The sequence below is a fragment of the Myxocyprinus asiaticus genome, chromosome 14 (assembly GCF_019703515.2).
Source record: "Myxocyprinus asiaticus isolate MX2 ecotype Aquarium Trade chromosome 14, UBuf_Myxa_2, whole genome shotgun sequence".
Classification (NCBI taxonomy): domain Eukaryota; kingdom Metazoa; phylum Chordata; class Actinopteri; order Cypriniformes; family Catostomidae; genus Myxocyprinus; species Myxocyprinus asiaticus.
Genome location: NC_059357.1, coordinates 14153496 through 14168449, shown reverse-complemented (window position 1 = coordinate 14168449; position 14954 = coordinate 14153496). Strand labels below are relative to the sequence as shown.

The following is a 14954-nucleotide window of genomic DNA, read 5'->3' as shown; positions in this document are numbered from 1 at the left end:
AGGATTCTGAAAAACGTCAAGTCTGCATCTAGAGATGCAAGGGTTCGCCTTATGCAATTTAAGATTTTACATAGATTTTATTGGACCCCTTCTAAATTGTACAGGCTTGGTCTTAAGGACACACCCATCTGCTGGCGATGCCATTCTGAAGATGGAGACACCACCCATGTTTTTTGGGGGTGTCGTAAGATCCAAGAATATTGGCTGAAGGTGCAAAGTTTTGTGTGTGTTGTGTTGGGCACTCAGGTCTCGTTCCGCCCCAGGCTCTGTATTTTGGGAGATGGGGAGGTCGTGGATTTGGAGGATGAAGGACTGGGTTTTGACCAGTGTAATGATTGTTTTTCTTTTTGTGTGTGTCTATATTCTATTGACCACAGGGGTGTTCGTGGGGGGGTCAGGGTGCGGTGGCAGTTTGGTAGGCAGAGGGGATATAGTGGGGGTTTAATGTTTAAAGTGATTGATTCAATATATATGTTGTTTTTTTCTTTGTGTTAATTTATGAATCAATAAAAATGTTAATAACAAAAAAATGTATATAAACAAAGTGCATATAAATGCCCTCCCTTAAGCATCTTTGGTTCATTGGTTGACACTGCGTCTCTGATTGACAGGAACAACAGGTGAGGCTGTTAATCTGAGCAGACAGTCAGAACGAATGTGTGTGCGCTCGAGCATTTAGGCCTATATTATTTTATTTCTTTTTTCGTTCTTTGAATTCGTTAATTCTATTCATTTAAACCTTTTGATTATTCATATCTTAATTTTTTTAGATTTTTATAAATAGATTCAGCTCTTCTGATATGCAAGCCGGCTCCCAACGTTCACCTACAAGAGCCGGCTCTTAGAGCCGACTCGTTCGCAAATGACCCATCACTAATGGGGCTTTTCCACTGCACGGTACAGCTCAACTCGACTCGACTCTGCTCGCTTTTTGGGGGTTTTTCACTGTGGATAGTACCTGGTACCTGATACTTTTTTTAGGACCAACTCAGTGGAGGTTCCAAGCGAGCCGAACCGATACTAAATGTGACGTCAAAACCCTGCAAATCACTGCGACACAGGACATCAACCCTCTAGTTTTAAAGTTAGCAACAGCGACAGCTATATAATTTGTTCACGCGACTTTCGAATTGTAAAAGAAATGGCTGTGCGCAAAACTGAGCCGTGGTCAATAAACGAGATGCAGACATTCCTCTTGTTAGCGACGAATGAAACGACGCGAAACGAAAAAGTCTTTCAGGAAGTGTCTCAACTGTTGGCCGCACACGGCTACCACCGAACCTACCAACAGTGTAGGGAAAAAACACAACAGCCAGAGTGGTTCAAACAGAAGAAAGTGGAAGTGGTTCAACCAAATGGACGCTATGCCAATAGACCGGCGAGCAATGGGAGGGAGAGTGTCCTGGACTGGGCGTTGATGGAGTCCACGATGGAGGATGGTATGTTTTGTTACGTTAACTCTATATTCTGCTTGAAAGCTTCACTTTATTTAGTTGACCAGCTACTGGAAATCTTGCTTCTAAAACAACCAGGCCAATTTAACTGTTACACTTATGTAAAATCACCATGCAACAACTGCTTTATGCAGCACAATGAGCTAGTAGCTAACAGCTAGCGGTCGTGTTATTGTTTATGGTCAGTAATGTTTGTGTTGCGGCAGTAGAGGCGGCACAACTATGACGATCAGCCTATAATCCCACCCACGTTGAGGCGGCACTAAACTGCAGTGGAAAAGCAAGCTCAGAAAAGTAAAGCGAGCAGAGTCGAGACGAGTCGATCCGTAACGTGCAGTGGAAAAGTGCCATAAGAGACTGACGCACTCGGCTCTCCTTTCGTGGTGCTGAAAACAGCGGTGCTAGCCAGTGGTGAGGGCAGAAAGTGAGACACTTTGCCAATGCACTAGGCGCATCACACAGCCGTTTGACAGACCTACTGTCCTACTGTTGAGTCATATATTTCCAAAATAAAAAAATAATTTAAATTACTTATTTAATAAATGTGTACATTGCTAAAACTTTGTTTGTAAATCCTGTTATAAGTGGTATTTTATCATTTTTATGTGGTCTGAAAAGCAAGGGGGCACCTGGACTTGAACCAGAGACCTCTTGATCTGCAGTCAAATGCTCTACCACTGAGCTATACCCCCTTTCTATAAATACAGTTACAGGTGTTGTTTTCACAGGGTAGTCATCTACTGTTCAGTCTTGCCAGAGCATTGTGTATTTAATGGGTGTTTATCAAACTGTATGTTTGTTTAAATATATCTAATTTATTAATTTTCTTTGCCTTTAACCCTCTGTTCTCCTCCTGAAGTGATACCCATATTGTACTAAGAGGGCATGGTTGTGCCATGCTGAAATCTGATACAAAAAGGAGTCTGATGTAATGTCTTGATGCCATATGAGAATTCAATCCATTCATGACTATAAAATGTTTTTTTCTTTTTCATAGTGTATCTACAGAGTGGTAAGACCAAAGCCACCGGTTACCTGTTTAGGCCAACAAATATAATCCGAAGAAAATATGAAAGGGTATCCACCATTAAAGGGAAAGTTCATCCAAAGATGTAAATTCTCAGCATTTACTCATACTCATGCCATCCCAGATGTGTATGACTTTCTTTCATCTGCAGAGCACAAACGAAGATTTTCAGAAGAATATTTCAGCTCCGTAGGTCCATACAATGCAAGTGAATGGTAAACAAAATGTTGAAGCTCCAAAAAGCACATAAAGGCTGCATAAAAGTAATCCACACAACTCCAGTGGTTTAATCAATGTCTTCTGAAGAGATCCAATCGGTTCTCCAAAATATAACTCCTTTTTCACTGTACATCTTGCCAATGCAGTCTCTAGGCACGATCATGATTTCAAGCTTGATTTCACTTCTTAGCACTTGACGCATGCCCAGAGCGCTAAATGACGATAGGAAGTGTAATCAAGCTTGAAATCATGATCGCCAAGGAGACTGCTGATGTCAAGATTTATAAGAGTTACATTTTGGTTGGTTTGGTTTTCATCCGAAACCGATTGGATCTCTTCAGAAGATATTGATTAAACCACTGGAGTCTGATGGATTATCTTTTACGGAGCGACTATTTGCACTAGGTGTAAATAGCACCTGGTTCACAGCCCAGGTATTTGTACTCAAATTGTCTGGTGGAAACAGAGAAATTGAAGACAAACTGCAGCTCACCTCAAATATTGCTGCAATGGTGTAGTGTAGTGTGTTAAGATGTGCATGATCCAGGTAAAATGAACCATGGTTTTACTATAGTAATATTATAGTAATCATGTTTTCATAATAAAATCACAAGAAATTATTTTTATCCACAGCAGCACCATCTTTGATTTTTGACGGGAATGACAACGAGGTTGTGAGGAGTTGACTTACAGTCTCTTCAGTGAGTTGTTAAGTTGTTTAAAGCGTTTTTGGATCATTCCACTGATGAAAAAAAAAGACAACATGTGTTGTAAAAAAATTTGATGTGATCTAAGAGCTTTTTGATAGCTTGATACAGTGCATGTCAATGAAGAGACAGTAAGTCTCTCTCACAGCCTCACAGATGGCACTATTGTGAATAAGGTCTATACCCGGATAATTGGTCTGATGTGACTAAATCTTCGGATGTGCCATTGTTACTCATACAAAGCAGACCGCTAGATGGTGCCTTTGACCATTCAGAATCGAGTATTCCAGAGAGCCGTGAAATAACTGAATATTTGGTTTGTTTTACATAGTACAATTAATCTTGCATAATATCTCCCCGTTCCCTTACGACTCAGTACACTTGCCATAGTGTTTATTAACGCATATGGGGAGTGCCTTCTTACACGAACTAGTTGAAACTTCTCTTCAATAATGCAAATATTCTAATATTGGCTATGGTGTTTGAACCCCACCTATTTTGGTGCGAAACTGACCGCTATAAAAACAGGTGCACAAACACCATTTCCTCAGAATTTCTTCCTTCAAGACAGCGATCATCTCGTCTAGAATCCCTCTACCTTCCCCGTCGATATACACGAGTCAGCGGGCGGAATCTTCACGGGAAGACTTTCCGCTCCCCTGCAGTGCTCCGGCAAACATCACACGCCAGTTCGCCCTTGCTCTGTTTCGAACCAGTGCCCGACTAAAAGCCTCATAGCTCACCGGCACCTGCATATCAGCATGTGCAGCAAAAGCGATCCTGACGGGCACAACCCTTTGAAGCGGAAAACAGAGCCCGTGGGTCCCTCCGGGTCTGCTCCAAAAAAGGCTTGATGGGAGACACAAAACACTGTTCCCCATCTCCCCACTTCTGTTTGTCAGGAAAGGAATATTGTTGTTCACAATATTGTTCAAAATGTTGTTTCTGTGTCTTGCGCTCAAATAAATGTAAAAATAAATAAATAAATGCAATAAGTGCAAAAAAGAATACAGCATTCTTTGCAAATTCACGAGATGCTCACACATTCTCAATAAAGAGCCCTTTTCCTCTTCAAAGCACACACATTATGCACAACCGCTTCCCTAAAGTGAGCTATGCATTATAGCATACGGAAACGAAATTGCCCTCTGTCCCATTACACGGATGCATGGCAAGCCCTTACGGGTATTTCAGAATGGGTGCAAAAAACGATCTAAAATGGTTATACAATCCAATTTGCACAGTGGCTACCCTGTTTCAACATTATTCTGCCTTCCACGGTTTCGTCCGAAGACACGCCAGTGTTACGAGCCAAAATACACAATCTCCTTGTGAAAAGCATGACAGAGATTGTGCCAAATTGTCAAGCCCAAAAAGGGTTTTACAGCCGTTATTTTATTGTCCCAAAGAAAGACGGTGGGCTTCGGCCGATCCTGGATCTGAGACATTTAAATCACACACTCAAATTGTGCCTGTTCAAAATGATTAATCAGAAACAGATCTTATCGCATGTACGTCCACACGATTGGTTTGCGGCGATAAATCTGAAGGATGTGTACTTTCATATCCAAATTGTCTGACATCACAGGATGTTTTTGCGATTCAGGGAACACCATATCAATTCAAAGTCCTGCCCTTCGGACTGTCTCTGGCTCCTCACACATTCACAAAGTGCATTGATGCCGTTTTCGCCCCTCTGAGACTGAGCGGCGTGCACATCTTAAACTACCTTGACGATTGGCTTTTACTAGCGCAATCAGAGGCTCTGTTATGCCAGCACAGACACTTATCTAAACAGCTTGGGCCTCAATGTGAACTGTGCGAAGAGCACGCTCTTCCCCCAGCCAACAAATCTCCTTTTTGGGAGTCCGCCTCGACGCCACGAGCAGGCGCGCACCTCACGAGCGAGTGTGTTCAGGCCATTCTACAGTGTCTGTCTCAGTTCAAACTGGGGAGAACACTTCCACTGAAGCTGTTTCAGAAAGCATTGGGATTTATGGCGGTGTTATCCTTTAGGTCTCTTACACCTAATGGATGCCTAATTATACCTTCTTCAGGGTTGGCTGAAGCGCCGTGTGCCACGATGTGCTTGGCGCCAAGGGCGCATTGCCATCACTGTATCCCGCTACTGTATAGCTGCTTTTGCACCATGGACAGCTCCTGCGTTTTACCAGCGAGGTGTCATGCTGGGGTAAGTTGTCAGGCGGAAAGTGGTGACTACGGATGCTTCCAACACAGGTTGGGGGGCTAGGTTAGGGTTAGGGTTAGATGGATGCCTGACTTTTGGCACCTGGACGGGGCGAAGAATGTGTGGCACATCAACTGCCTAGAGCTATCGCCTGTATTTCTAGCCTTAAAGGCTTTTCAGTCAAAAATAGCGAACTGTCATGTCCTGGTTTGCTCAGACAACATGACAGTTGTGACATATATAAACCGCCAAGGCGGAATTCATTCACCGCCACTGTTAAGACTGACGTGTCGCCTCCTCCTATGGAGCGAGCGTCATCTCATCTCCCTGAGAGCGACATATGACCCAGGCCACCTGAATTACGGCGCAGACCTATTGTCATGCCAAGGGGTGATACTGGGCAAATGGAGAATTCATCCTCAAACATTATTTAGGATTTGGGAAATATTCGACAAAGCAGAAATCGATCTATATGACTCAGTGGGGAATACCCACTGCCCCCTCTGGTACTCAAAGTCGCAAGCCCCGTTGGGAGCAGACACAATGGCACACAAATGGCCGGCGAAATGCAAATATGTGTTTCCCCTTGTATGTCTGATTCACTCTGTCATATGCAAAGTCCGAGAGGACAAGGAAACGATTCTACTGGTTGTGCTGAAATTGCCCAACCAGCCATGGTTTCCGGAAATGATAGAAATGCTGTACAGTTCGTCATTGGGGAATACCGCTGGGGAGGGATCTCCTCTCTCAGGCGCAAGGCACAATCTGGCATCCCCAGCCCCAGCTGTGGAACCTGCATATGTGGCCCCTGAACGGAGCACGCTAAACATGCCAGAACTGACACATTCAATCATGAACACCATTTTATAGGCCAGAGCACCATCCATGAGATGCTGCTACGTGCTAAAATGGAAGGTGTTCGCTGATTGGTGTCTCTCACATGGCAAAGACCCAGCAAACTGCCTCATACATGAAATTCTCATATTTCTCCAAGAGCGATTAGACGCAGGACTCTCTCCGTCAACACTCAAAGTGTATGTGGCAACTATATCTGCGTATCACTCACATGAAGCCGGTGCCTCTATAGGCAAGCATGATTTAATCATAAAGTTCCTTAAAGGAGCAAGACAATTAAACCCACCTCGGCCGGCTTCAGTCCCGACTTGGGATTTAACTTTAGTCCTAAAAGCTCTCATAGGGCCCCCCTTCGAGTCTTTGGACTCTGTTGATTTGCGTATGCTCTCCATTAAGACCGCACTACTGCTGGCTCTTGCCTCAGTAAAACGGGTGGGTGACTTACATGCACTTTCAATCGACAATTCATGTCTGGAGTTTGGCCCCTGTCTTTCAAGAGCCACTGTCAAACCCAGAAAAGGCTATGTGCCTAAGGTCCTAACCACGCCCTTCAGGGCATAGGTGGTTCACCTTCAGGCCTTCTTCCCTCCTCCATTTTATTCGGATGAGGAACAATCATTGCATTTGTTATGCCCTGTACAGGTACTACATGCATACATTGAGCATACACGCCAGTTCAAAATGTCTAATCAGCTCTTTGTATGCTATGGAGGATGCGCAAAAGGAATGTCCATCTCCAAGCAAAGACTTTCTCACTGGATTGCCAATGCAATTGTCCTGGCTTATGAGTCGCAGGGTAAGACTTGCCCAATTGGTGTTAAAGCACACTCAACTAGAGGTATGGCCTCCTTATGGGCATGAACGAATGTTGTGTCCTTACAAGACATTTGTTTGCAACAGGATGGTCCTCTCAAAACACATTCGCAAGGTTTTAAAACCTAGACGTAAAGTCTCTATATCACAAGTCTTCTCTGTTTAGAGCACTTGCTATCCATTAGCCAAATATATATACTTATGCTCCTCACATTTAGGACGAGCTCCACATCTTTTACACAACCATAATTTGTAATGCACATACATTATAAATAAACTCCCTTCATGACTGGGTTTGTGAAGGAGTTAATTTATACTATATGACTAGAGTTAATATATTCGTCCTGAGTGCTCCCCTCCTGGCTCAACACGAGGGTCACTCACTGCGGCATACTCATGTCGGTCGCCGTCCCACGAGACTGCAACGTCATGCTTCCTTTCTGGGAGGATATGTCGTGTAGTGCGTAGTAGCTTTAAACAATATTGTAACAATGGCGTTGGTTTTTGCCGTACCAGCTTTAGTCCGATAATGAAAGTTTGGAAGAACAAAATGATCGACCTGAACCACGTTCGCAAGCACAACTTGAGCAGGACATTTCATTTTGTAGCTTTCTTACAAGTACACTGTTGATTATTGTGAACCTAACAAAGCTTCAAGTAAAAGACACATAGTTTCTTTTAAAAATAAAAGCTTGTCATCTTTTGCTGGAATGGGTGTAGCCAAACTTTTGTCACCAGAGCTATGAACGGAGAACAGAGGCTTACTCCCAGTTGGACATTACCGGGGGTTTTAGAGAGTTAGTGAGCAAGTTAGCCTTAGACTACCGATAGTGGCTGTAACATTACAGCTTGTAATTATATAATTGTATAAGACTCTTGAGAACGACAATTTTGTTACACAGTTTTAGGTAAAAGCCGGTCCACAGCTAAATAGTAAACCCTTACCAAAAAAATAACATTACATAGCAAGTTAGCCGAGCACTACCGTGGATTGCAGATGTAAAATGACCGTTTGTAAAAATAAATCCATCTCCACACTTGATCACTATACATGATAGTAAGAGCGACAAACAATCTGGATAATTCTACACAATTGTAAGTAAAAGTGGACTCGCAGCTGATTAGCAAAACTATTTCAACACAATAACATTAGCTATCAGGTTAGCAGAGGCCTACAGCAGTTCACTGGGTGTACACCGTAGCTACAACACAAAACTCTGCATTTGAACTCTCGGTAGCAGATAAATCCACAAATAATAAAGCATAATTACAGGTTGTGATCCTGAAGCGCCAGATTGTCCCAACAAAGTGGGAACTGCACCATCTTTCAGGAGTAACTGTCTTGAAAATCCGGCATTGGTTGTGGTTGTACTGCTGAGGAATATTGATAAAAATTTATTTTAAACATTGATTCTTCAATTCGTCTGCCTTTGGAAGTCCAAACAATGAGGTTTTGCGTTTGCAGTGAAGAAAACAGCATCTTCTCGACATTGCGACAACACTAACCCAACTCATCCTGGCCTCTGCTATAACTACGTTTGTTTGAGGGCAGGCCAAAGTAGCCCTTAGGCGGGCATTATGCAAATGTGTTACATAGTGATATAGATACTTTACGGAAGAAACGGCTGCACTACAAACAGCCCGTTTCTTGTTGTACTTGAGCAGTTGTTGTCTGTTGTCTTTTGCGTGGACTTTGTGCTTTGTAATTTTGCAGATCTTTTACATGCACATACAGCTATATTACACACTAAAGGTAAGTTAAATCCCAAAAAGCATAATAGGGCCTCTTTAAAGCCTCATTGCTTGCATATGTTTTAAGAGATAATTTCATGGAAATTAAAGAGTTTGTTGTAACAGTTTGTTTGGCACATTTGGATTGTTTTGTGTAAAACTAAATTGTGGCTGTTTTTCTTCAAGAAACCTTAACTAACATTATAAGTTGACTTTAAGGAACAAATTATTATAAAAATTACTTGGTATTCTATCAGAGGTCTTTATACAGAGTTGAACTGGAGAATTCTTGATATGTCATTAAATGCATTGTCTTTATTTGGGTGACACCTGGTGGCTAATTATACAACTAAATACAAACCAGAACATGATTACATCAGCCTTTCATAAGAATTACTACATGATTTCTAAGGTAAAATAAATAGTTAAGTTGGTTTGAGCACTTGTTTGCGAAGCAGTTGGTTCTTGGCTCAATCTTGGATACCCTTTCAAATATTTTCATAGTTTTACTGTTGTGTTTGTTGGCTTAAACTGGCATTAGTTGGTTTGATTTGTCTTGGACTCTATGTGGATTCTTAAAAAAGAGAAAGCATTTAATATACATAAATGGATTCCAAATAGATTCCAAATAAGAAAATGAGGCAGTTTCTTTTAAAAAAAAAAAAAGCTTTAAAATTTCCTTCACACAATATTCATTCTCACCCAATAAGCAAATATTTTAGACATATAAAAACATTTATGTCGCTGTACAAAATTTTATGTTTGTTATGAATATTTAAGTAAAACCTTCAGTATAAAGGATGGAGAATATAGGAGAATCCAGTGCCTCCACTAACTAAATATTTGAATGATATGCTGCATAATAATCCATTGACAAAAACACTACATGATATTTTTTTGGGAGTGAATAACTTCAGTCAAGCTCTGCTTTATTTTATATTGAACTGTCTATTAGTGTCTACTTTAGTTTTATTGTTTTGACAATGTTTTCTCCTTCTGTTGAGTCATGTGGTTTCAAAATTACAAAAAGATCACTTATTTAGTCAATGTGTAGATGATGAGGCTGTTGGACCTCTTGGCTTAAGCTTTGTGAAACCTGTTATAAATGGTATTTTGTCATTTTTATGTGGTCTGAAAAGCAAGGGGGCATCTGGATTTGAACCAGAGACCTCTTGATCTGCAGTCAAATGCTCTACCACTGAGCTATACCCCCATTCTATAGAGTAAGATACAGGTGTTATTTTCACAGGGTAGTCATCTACTGTTCAGTTTTGCCAGAGCATTGTGTATTTAATGGGTGTTTATCAAACTGTATGTTTGTTTAAATATATCTAATTTATATCAAATGTATTAATTTTCTTTGCCTGTAACTTTGTGTTCTCCTCTTGATGTGATACCCATACAATTATTATACTAAGAGGGCATTGTTTTTTTTTGTTGTTGTTTTTTGTAAAATGTGGTTGTGCCATGCTGAAATCTAATACAAAAAGGAGTCTGATGTAACGTCTTGATGCCATATGAGGATTCAATCCATTCATGACTACAAAATGTTTTTTTGCTTTTTCATAGTGTACCTACAGATTGGTAAGACCAAAGCCACCAGTTACCTGTTTAGGCCAACAAATATAATGCGAAAAAAATAGGTTATCCACCATTAAAAGGAAAGTTCACCTAAAAATACAATTTCTCTCATCATTTACTCATACTCATGCCATGTTAGGTATGTATGAATTTCTTCTGCAGAACACCAACAAAGATTTTTAGAAGAATATTTCAGCTCTGTAGGTCCATACAATGCAAGTGAATGGTGACCAAATCTTTGAAGCTCCATAAAACAGATAAATAATCCAATGGTTTAATTAATGTCTACTGAGGCAATGCAATCGGTTTTGGGTGAGAACAGACCAAAATATAATCCTTTTTCACTGTACATCTTGCCATTTTAGTCTCTAGGTACGATCATGATTTCAAGCTTGATTGCACTTCCTAGTGCTTGACGCATGCACAGAGCGCTAGATGGCACTAGGACGAGTAATCGAGCTTGAACTCATGTCAGATGGATTACCTTTTACGGAACGACTATTTGCACTAGGTGTAAATAGCACCTGCCACTCAGCACAGCTATTTGCACTCAAATAGTCTGGTGGAAACACAGAAATTGAAGATAAATTGCAACTGTTTCTGCAGTGGTGTAGTGTGTTAAGATGGTGTGGATGTGCATTTTTCAGCAGACAACCTGGGTTCAATACCCCACTTTTCCCCATCCTGTTTGCTGTTTCCACTGTTTGCTGTTTTAACATTTCCTTTAATACTACTTATAATAATACAAAAAGAATCATTTAAAGGTTGATTTCCTCACAGTGATTTGGTCACGGTGAAGGTCAGGAATTTCAGAGAAAAATAACCATGGTTTTATTATAGTAATATTGTAGTAATCATGTTTAATTTTGTGGTGACTATGATTTTTTATTACAAAATACCATGGTGATAAAATGGTCACTGTAGTAAAACCATGGTCAATTTTGTAAGGTAGGGTTAGAGGTAGGGGTTGGTGTAGTATGACTGTGGGACTCTATATAAAGACATTAAACACACTGCAGTGATACTGTATGTTAGTATTTAATTATGAGTGAAAAAAGTATCTAACACTATTTCCACGTAGTGTTTGTTTTTGTGGCTATTTCCATTTAATGCAAATACTTTTAAGCTGCCTTTATTTGCTTTTATGAGCTTCAAACATTTGGTCACCATTCACTTGCATTGTGTGGACCTACAGAGCTGAAATATTCTTCTAAACATCTTTGTGTTCAGCAGAAGAAAGAAAGTCATAATCATCTGGGATGGCATGAGGGTGAGTAAATGATGAGAAAATGTCATTTTTGGATGAAATATTCCTTTAAACCGGGGACTAATTACTTTGCAAGCAAGTCCTCTGATCATGTGAGCTATACCCTGATTTATTACTTTGTGAATATGACCAACAACAACAAAAAAAGAGATTGTCATGGTCCTGTCACTTTGTCAGGTTGGGTTTTTGTCTGATGAGACCGTGACATCATCGTCCCATGTTCTGTCTTGTGTTTCGTGTCCTGTTTTTGTGTTGAGTGCACGGGTCCGGGTGTGAGTTACCACCGTGCGCTCTTCGGTGATGTCACGGTCCTGTCATTCTGTCAGGTCGGGTTTTTATCTGACGGGACCGTGACATTATCATCCCATGTCTTGTGTTTCGTACGTTCTTTGTGTGAACGCATGGTTGGGGTGTTTGAGTTACTGCCGTGTGCTCTTCGGTTGGTCTTGTTCATGTCCGGAGCATGGTGTCTGGATCCTGACTTCCTGTCTCGTTCGGTTTCGGAATCTGGACACTCTTGTTCAATGTTCTGTTTGTTTTGATCTGATTGTGTTGACGTTTTCTCCCTCATGTGTTTCAGGTGCCGCTGGCACACGGAATCAGTGTTTCTATGGGATCCCTGATTGTTTCCATGGGATCGCTGATCATGCCAACTTTCAGCTGGCGAGCGGCACCTGTCCCTTGTTTGTTCCTGCTTATTTTATCCCTTTGTGTGTCATGTTCGTTGCTGGATTGTTGAATGTAGTTTGTTGTTGTTTATTGTGTGTATTCATTATAGAAATCTGTTTGGTGTGAAGTAACTTAAATCAGTCTCTCTGCCTTGTTGGTCCTGTCTCGTGTATCTCTTTGGTTGCCCGTCTCTACCTGCATGTCGGGAGTGTGGTTGCCTTCCAGTTTGCTTTATGCAAGAGGCTCTTCAGCTGAGGTTTCCTCGCAGCTCTGCTCCTCGCCGTCACAGCGCGTGTGATCGCCTGCGGGAGCACTCTTCACAGAGGATTCCTCATAACTCTGCTAAAGTTATTATATGAACTGTAACTAAATCCTTTTGAATTGTTCCTCTGCTATTGGTTCTCTTTGTCTCGAATTCTGACAGAGATTGGTGTTAATCTGATGAGATGAACCTGTCTTGTAGGCGGAATGCAATACATTCAGCCTACAGGTGTCGCTTAAACAAAGGGCGACACAGACCGAAGCCCGTGCTAAAAAAGTATTTTGGCACATCCGATTCAAAACGGAAACTCAACACATATTATATAAATCATATGTCATACTCAGAGGCAGACTGGCTGTCGGGAGCACTGGGCGTTTTCCCGGTGGGCCACTGGGTAATTTGGGCTGGCTTGTTGCTGCACAAGTACTGGCCCATCCTACAGGCGATATAGGCGGCCGACCTGGGCTCCAACATGCCTGCGCCAACCCCTTTACAGAATTAATATTCTAAAGACTTTGTAAGGTAAAGCCAATACACTGGTTTTTATATTGATAAACTGAAATTACTTTTATTTTAAAATTACTTACACATCGTAGCTCATTTTCGTACATGCGCATTAAGTCTGTACCTCTCATAGACCTTATTATTCAACATACAAATCACAATAATGGTGACAACATAAGTATAAGATGAGCTCTGAATAATCACAAAATGACAAATAACTGCAAGTTACAACAAATACAATAACAGCAGCTTATGTAAAATGTACAAAAAGTAAAGCTATGAGGAGTACATAGTCATTTGCATAATTTATTCATACTGCAGGCAGCTGAAGTGCAGCTTGCTGAATAATGCTCACGCCTGATAAAAATGCAGAAAATAAGTCATGAACAATATTACTTTGTGCCTATTTGAGTCTTTGAGGCTTACTTTGTTTAAAGGATAGCAGAAACGGCGCTTGTCAAAGCATGTCAAAGGGCTTTTCACTTTTTCTCAAGAATAATCTGGGGAAGGAATTAAAACTCTGCAGATATAAAGATGTAACAAACTCACATAGAGTGAAAATATGAGCAATTAATCTGCAAAATATCTTCAAAAAATATCTTCTACACTTTAAGATGTATGTTTATTTTGTTTTACATATATTTAAATATGTACATATTCTGGCCAACTTTTTTTTTTTTTTTTAATAAACATTTACACAGTTATGTGTGTTATTGACATTCAATTTTAAGCACTGTGTCCTGCTGTGAGACACTTTTTTCATCCAACTATTTTAAACAACATTTTATGATCTTGTATAGCTATATATACATATACAGTATATTATTATTATTAGACTTGTTGTTTCCACAACCTCATATTAACTAAGACAATAGTATATTTGCACTTCTAAATAAAAAGTTGAATGGTGATTAAGATCTTTAAAGACTTTGAAGAAATGCTGACTTGTCACAGCACCTAAAATACACACTTTCCCTTGAACTTTCATGCAGGCTACATTTGTAACATCTGTAAGTTGGGGAAAAAAGTTTTCAGACATGTTATTTGTCTTAGCTATAAAGTGCTTGTTTTAGTGCTTTCTCTAAAAAAAAAAAATCCACTCAACACATTTACAGTGGTTTTATATGTTTTAAAGTTATGAACATTTTTGCACTGTGGGGCCTGTAGTCATGACTAGCAGTCAATAGAAATGTCGTCTTCTTTTTTTTCCCCAACACAAAAATTGGAAAGTGAGCCTGAAATCAATGAGCTGGTGTGTTATGGTGTGGTGTGTTGCAGACCGGGTTTGGTGGGCCGCTCTGGGCCAAAGTCCAGGGCCACTTTTTAGACCCAGTCAGTCCCTGATCATGCTGTTCTGGATATACTATGTAAATGGCCTTTGTGAAACAGTTTTAAATGAACAACCCTTAAGATGTGTACACTACTATTTACACATCTAGACCAGCTGTTTTTATCTTGTTATAAGAGGTAATGTGTTGAAAACGGAATAAATATAAAGAACGCTTACTTAGTTACAGCTACTACTCAGTGCGTGTTCTAAAACGTAATCGTTTAACTAAAAAGACAGCAGCAACACTCAATTGCAATCAATCAGTTTGCACCTCTAAAAGGATCTGTTTGTTATTTAAAATGTTCAGATATGACAATTTGAGCAGGAATATTCAATTGATAAAGGCT

The 14954-nt window shown here is 40.4% G+C and overlaps 2 non-coding genes across 2 annotated transcripts; both read right to left on the bottom strand.

Moving 5' to 3' along the window:
- Window positions 1–2074: 2074 nt before the first annotated feature.
- trnac-gca (transfer RNA cysteine (anticodon GCA)) lies at window positions 2075–2146 on the bottom strand. The gene has a single exon. It is a non-coding gene; the product is annotated as a tRNA-Cys (tRNA).
- Window positions 2147–10135: 7989 nt separating this feature from the next.
- Window positions 10136–10207, bottom strand: trnac-gca (transfer RNA cysteine (anticodon GCA)). Its single transcript has one exon. It is a non-coding gene; the product is annotated as a tRNA-Cys (tRNA).
- Window positions 10208–14954: the final 4747 nt, after the last annotated feature.